Genomic DNA, 6,561 nt, shown 5'->3' on the forward strand with positions numbered 1-6,561 from the left:
CCAGAGGAACGCCCACGGACCCCGGACCACGACGAGGAGGCAACATGGCGGAGATACACAAGAGGGAGGCGTGGACCCGGAGAGAGGAGAGAGGGGGGAGTGGTGGACCGGGCAGAAGGGGAAGTGGAGACAAGATTTTTTTTTTTATTAAATTTTATTTAATTTTAATAAAAAAAAAAAAAAAAAAAAAAAAAAAAAAAAAAAAGTCAAAATTAACGGTAAATGGTTTTCTTAAAATCGCCTGAAACGTACGCTCGTTAATTTTATTTTTTTTCCATAAAGGAAAATCCAAAATTGTAAAAACTTGCAAAAATCACCACTAATTTTTCGTTTTTTTAATTTCATTTTCTTAAAATCGCCTGAAACGCATGCTCGTTAATTTTTTTTGAAATCAAATTTTTTTGGGGGAAAAAAACTTGAAAATCACTGAAAATTACAAAAATTGAGAGTAAAAACATTTAAAACACCCTTAAAACAGTGCGTGATACACTCCAGGGTATCCCTGTTGACATTCTACATGTAATAGACATTCTGGTGACAAACAAACTTACAGGAAAGTGTCGTTTTAATAAATATTGCTTAAAATTACTCTAAGTTGGCACTTAGCGTAAGTTGTAGGTGCTATATAACTCTTTAATTTAACAGTTCAATTGCACAGAACACATCGTCAGTGACTTCTAACCTTCAAACTTCTTATTTTAAGTATTACACTCAGCTTAACTGTGAATAACGAAGCTGGCGTATTAAAAGTTGTTGTTTAAAAGGGGCATTTACACACATAACCTTGATAACTTATCAGCTAAGTGTATACACATAATACATGTATAGGAGAAATCAAACAAGTGTGTGAAGAAATTAGTCTGGCACCTACATTAAGAACTAGTGTTGTATTACCACTAAGAGACTTGGAACCACACTTCAAAAGATAGAGCAAAAATTGTATGGAAGCTTAGAAGGGCCATCTGCATTGCCAACTTTCCATGTAATATACATCAAAAAATCATTTAAAAAATACTGTAACTATTTATTTTGGGGTTCTCATGGATTTGCGAAATCTAATTTTCAAGATAAAATGGTAAAAAGGTACAGTACTGTACTTTCACTACTAAGAATAAAACTTTATGGAAATGCAGATGTTCACTCAAAGTTTCCATATATTTGAATTCCATTAAAACTGAAGGCCCTACTCGGTTCGTACAATGTTTTGCAGATAAATATAATCACGTGTGATAAAAATACATCAAATTTACCACATATAAATATCAAACTAAGTATTTAAAACATGTTTCAAACTCTGACATCTGTGTAAAGTTATGTTTTAAAACTGTACATGTTAGCCTATATGTTGCATGATTGTTCACTACACTGCTTTGGTATTCAGTACAAAATGTTAGTCGTAGCTAATAGCCCTTTGTTTTCTGCATTTCATTACCCATTCTTAAGGCCTGATGCTTCATTCTTGTAAGGGCAATGCAGCTTTTTCTCAGTAAAATGCCAGAGTCTGAGGGAAATTTGAATTAGTACCAGAACATTTCAATGGGCACCAATGCAATGACCAAAGCCGTGTGCATGGAGGCAATTGCTGCGTAACTTGTCTCTGCAAAGTATCAGGCCTGATGATTCAATGGAGCTACAAAATGTACACAACAATATTCAGCAAAGTATTCACTTCATAACAAAAACAGCCACATAGGGCTGTACATGGTAAAGATCTGTTTGCGAAGTTCACCTTTGCTTTGAATTAAACTAATAGCTTTTCAAATAAATAACAACTTTGTTTCAGTTGTAAAAGAGTAAAGACTGATTGTCCGAGTGGTTTTATAAGAGTCCATGTAAACAGATCTTTGTACATTAAATAAAACTCACTACGAGAGACGTACCTTAACATCTTAGTATTGAATGAAACACAAAGTTGAACTGAATTAGCTTGAGACGCTGAGAAGATGACGTATTTGAAATTATGATGAGGCAGCATCTCACAGGCTCTCGTCAGTCAAGCTGGCGCATCTTTCATACCAAGGCTTGTCATCATCTTGAGTGTTCTATAAACAAAACATTCAAAGGACAAAATTAATGCATGGAATATTATGTCAAGAGGAAAACAGTTGCATATTGTATGCATATTGTAATACAGTTTGTAGAAGGTGCTGTTGATTGGTGGTGGATACAGATTGGTCAACAAGTGTTGAACATCCCAAGGGGTGATCATATTGGGGACAGTTCAAGAACCGCAGACAAGTTTTGTGCATCTTTGGCTTTGATACATATTGAAGTCGAAAGGGTAATAGTATTGGAGATGGGTCTAGATTAACAGACAAGTTGTGTGTAAATCTGTCATTGATAGAAGTACAAGGGGCAATAGTATTGGGGGCGGGCCTACAATCCCAGCCAAAATGCTTGGGCCACCCATTCCTATATTGTTACATTAAACCATTCCCTGTACACTTCCCACTGACAATCATTCACTCCCCCGTCCCCCGTTCAATGTTGACTGTAACGTAGAAGACAGCGCAATCAGAACAAACATTGAAAGGGGGCAGGGGGGCCCAACGAGATATGGCCGGGATTGTAGAATAGGGTTTGCAAACGGATATTGTACATATTTGGCTTTGATGCAGATTTGAAGCACAATAGGTCAACAAATATTCTTGATGGGTCCAGATTGGTAGTAAAGCTGATTTGTTATTGAAAAATTCATCATTGTACCTTAATATCCAAGTATTGAATAACTAGCCAAGTTGAACTGATGTAGCTTGAGGCATGCAGTGAGGAGATGATGTACTTGAATTCATTATGATGCCGCATCTCATGGGCTCTCTTCAGTCAAGCCGACTTATCTTTCATATCAAGGCTCCTCATCACCTCAGGAGTGTTCTAGAAACAGAAAATAAAAGAACAAATAATTGATATTCTTTATTCCTGGTGCAAATTTAACAAACAAATAATTGCATGACTTACATTTTAATCAAGAATGAAAACAAATCACATGTTTAAAGGTCAATAACCGTTAGGAGAGGAATCTGGGTGGTCCCCCCCCCCCCCATAGAAACTTTGCCCACTCCCAATCCCTCCCCCTTTCCCCCATTGATGAAATCATGAGGCAAATCCCTAGATGCATATAGTTAGTATTTAAAGGTGGGTTCTTGGTATAAAGTATATGAAGACAGGGGGTAGGGGAGGGGGTTAAGAACAGCAACAGTGGGGTGATGTTTGGAGACACATTGTTGGTTTGGAGCAAGTCCCAAAGAGGGAGACAAGTGGGTCTATTTTGGGGAGAGATTTGAGGTGAAGAAAAGGTAATTAGGTCCTGAGCCAGAAAAGTGGGTTGCGTATGATACCTATTTGAAGAAGAAGGGGGTACACATCTGTGGGCGGGTCTAATGGCAGAAAAGTGGGGTGCAATTGGGATTGATTTGTATTTGAAGTAAAAGAGGTAAAATGTTGAGGGCGGGAAAAGTGGGGTCCATACATGGTACTATATAGTGAAATGGAAGTGATCAACATTTGTGGGTGGGTCTAGAATGGCAGAAAAGTGGGACGCATTATGGATTGATTTTAAGTTAAAGCATAAGGGGTAAAATGTTTGGCGCGGGTCTAGAATAGCAGAAGAGTGGGGTCATTTGGGATTGATACAGATTTAAAATAAAAGGGGTAAAATGTTGGTGGTGGGTCCTGAATGGCAGGAAAGTGTGAACATTTGGGATTGATTTATATTTGAATTAAAAGGGTTAAATTGTTTGGGTGGGTCCTGAATGGCAGAAAAGTGGGATGCATTTGGGATTGATACAGATTTGAAGTAAAAGGGACAAAGTGTTGGGGCGGCTCCTGAATGGCAGAAAAGTGGGATGCTTTTGGGGTTGACTTATAATTGAAGTAAAAGGGGTAAAATTTTGGGGGTGGGTCCTGAATGGCAGAAAAGTGGGGTGCATTCGGGATTGATTATTTGAAGTAAAAATGAGTAATCCTTGGGGGCGTATCCTGAAAGGCAAAAAAGTGGGGTGTAAGTTGGATTTGTTTATGTTTGAAGTAGAAGGGGTAAAATGTTTGAGGCGGGTCCCTCAATATCAGAAAAGTTGGGTGCATTATTGGATTTATACTGATCTGAAGTAGAAGGGAAAAAATGTTGGGGGTGGGTCTAAAATGGCAGAAAAGTGGGATGCATTTGGGATTGAATTTTTGAAGTCAAAGGGAAACATTTTTGGGGATGGGTCCTGAATGGCAGAAAAGTGGGGTGCATTTGGGATTGAATTTTTGAAGTCAAAGGGAAACATTTTTGGGGATGGGTCCTGAATGGCAGAAAAGTGGGGTGCATCATGGATTTATTCGGATTTGATGTAAAATGGGTAAAATGTTGGGGGTGGGTCTGGAATGGCAGAAAAGTGGGGGTACATTTTGGGATTTATTTATATTTGAAGTGAAAATAGGTAATTCCTGGGGGCAAATCCTGAATGGCCAAAAAGTGGGGTTTCTATGGGATTGATACAGATTTGAAGTAGAAGGGGTTAAAATTTATGGGGCGGGTCTAGAATGGCAGAAAAGTGGGGTGCATTTGGAATTGATTTATATTTTGAAGTAAAAGCAAAAAATGTTTGGGCGGGTCCTCAATGGCAGAAAAGTGGAGTGCATATTGGATTTATACTTATATCTGAAGTAGATGGGGAAAAATGTTGATGGTGGGTTTAAAATGGCCGAAAACTAGGGTGCATTTTGGATTGATTTATATTTTGAAGTAAAAATGGGTTATTCTTTGGGGTGGATCCTGAATGGCCAAAATGTGGGGTGTATATTGGATTGATACAGATTTGAAGTAGAAGGGGTAAAAAATTGTGGGGTGGATCTAAAAAGGCAGAAAAGTGAGGGTGTATTTTGGAATTCCGATTTGAAGTAAAAGGGGTTAAATGTTGGGGGTGGGTCCTGAATGGCAGAAAAGTGGGGTGCATTTGGATTGATTTATATTTGAAGAAAAAGGGGTAAAATGTTGGGGGCAGGTCTATATGGGCGGAAAAGTGGGGTTGCATTTGGGATTGATTTATATTTTTAAGTAAAAATGGGTAATTCTTGGTGGCGGATCCTGAATGGCCAAAAACTGGGGTGTATATTGGATTGATACAGATTTGAAGTAGAAGGGGTAAAAATTTGTAGGGTGGGTTTAAAATGGCAGAAAAGTGGGGTGCATTTGGAATTGATTTATATTTTGAAGTAAAATGGGTAAAATGTTTGGGGCGGGTCCTGAATGGCAGAAATGTGGGGGTGCATTTTGAATTTATTCCGATTGGAAGTAAAAGGGGTAAAATGTTGGGGGCTGGTCTATAATGGCAGAAAAGTGGGGTGCATTTGGGATTGAATTATATTTGAAGTAAAAGGGGGAAAATGTTGGGGGTTGGTCCTGTGGCTGGCAAAAGTGGGGTGCATTTTGGGATTGAAGTAAGGGGTAAAATTTTTGGGGTTGGTCCTGACTTAAAAACAGTGGGGTGCATTTTGGGATTAAAGTAAAAGAGGTAAAATGTCTTGTTTGGGGTTTGTCTATGGTCATGACTAGCAAGAAGTTGTGTGCAATTAGGGATTAAAGTAAAAGGGGTAAAATGTAAAAAAGGTGAAATGTCCGGGTTGGTCCTGACTGGCAGAAAAGTGGGTTGGTGTTTGGGTTTGATATCATACAGATTTTAATTAAAAGGTTGACCGATCAAACAGTAGATTGCAATAGTTCTGTTTGTGAGTTATACAGATTTGAAGTAATTTGGGTATACCGAAATGTAATATTTATTTATTACATTTTTTTTTCGGGGGGGGGGGGGGGGTGAGGGGGTGGGCAACAAGTGTGATTGACTCAGATTTGAAGTGAAGAGAGAGTAAAATATTGGGGGCGGTCCTGATTGCGGAAAAGTGGGGTGAATTGAAGAAGGGGCAAATTATTGGAGGTTGGTCCTGTTGGCTGTTAATTAAGTCGGATGCATTTAGAAGTTGTTACATTTGATTAATGAGGGACAAAATTTAAGTAATTGAAACACCCTATTATATAGAACAATTCACGTACATCTTGGCTGGTACTCAGCAAAATCCACTTCTGTATAATATATTCTTCAGTAATTACATACATTGTCACAAAGTGGTAGTGAGTGTCAGTGACACTGACAGCAAGTGAACTTGAAGTTCATTTAATTGTGTATAGTCTACGTATGTTTCTGTCTGTAGCGATTGAACAACATCTTTTCGTCTTCTAAGCGTTTGATAATGGCAACATAACCCCTCCACTCGCTCTACTCTAGCGATAACGTTCGGATTCAGACGCTGACAATGACACCACTTACTCATCGGTGACTGAGTAAGTGATGGTCAGTGGTGGTGGTGTGTGTGACGACGTGACTTCAGTTTAGTTTTTAGCAGATTTTGATAAACAAACATATTAAAAACAAGTATAATTCTTGCAGTTAGTCTAACAACTTACCTTGAGGGTATGGGTTGATACTCCGGGTTTGACAACCGTATATTTGATGAGAAATCCTGGTCTTAACATACGTTTTGTTTGTTGCTTTAAGTGACATATCCACGTGTGTTTCCAAC

At 38.5% G+C, this 6,561-nt stretch overlaps 1 long non-coding RNA gene across 1 annotated transcript; it reads right to left on the reverse strand.

The window, feature by feature from the left end:
- Nucleotides 1-231: 231 nt before the first annotated feature.
- Nucleotides 232-6,561, reverse strand: LOC139950647 (uncharacterized). Its single transcript, XR_011787682.1, has 3 exons — nucleotides 6,446-6,561; nucleotides 2,707-2,874; nucleotides 232-2,042 (listed from the first exon to the last, which is right to left on the reverse strand). It is a non-coding gene; the product is annotated as an uncharacterized lncRNA (long non-coding RNA).

Source organism: Asterias amurensis, chromosome 18, assembly GCF_032118995.1.
Source record: "Asterias amurensis chromosome 18, ASM3211899v1".
NCBI lineage: Eukaryota > Metazoa > Echinodermata > Asteroidea > Forcipulatida > Asteriidae > Asterias > Asterias amurensis.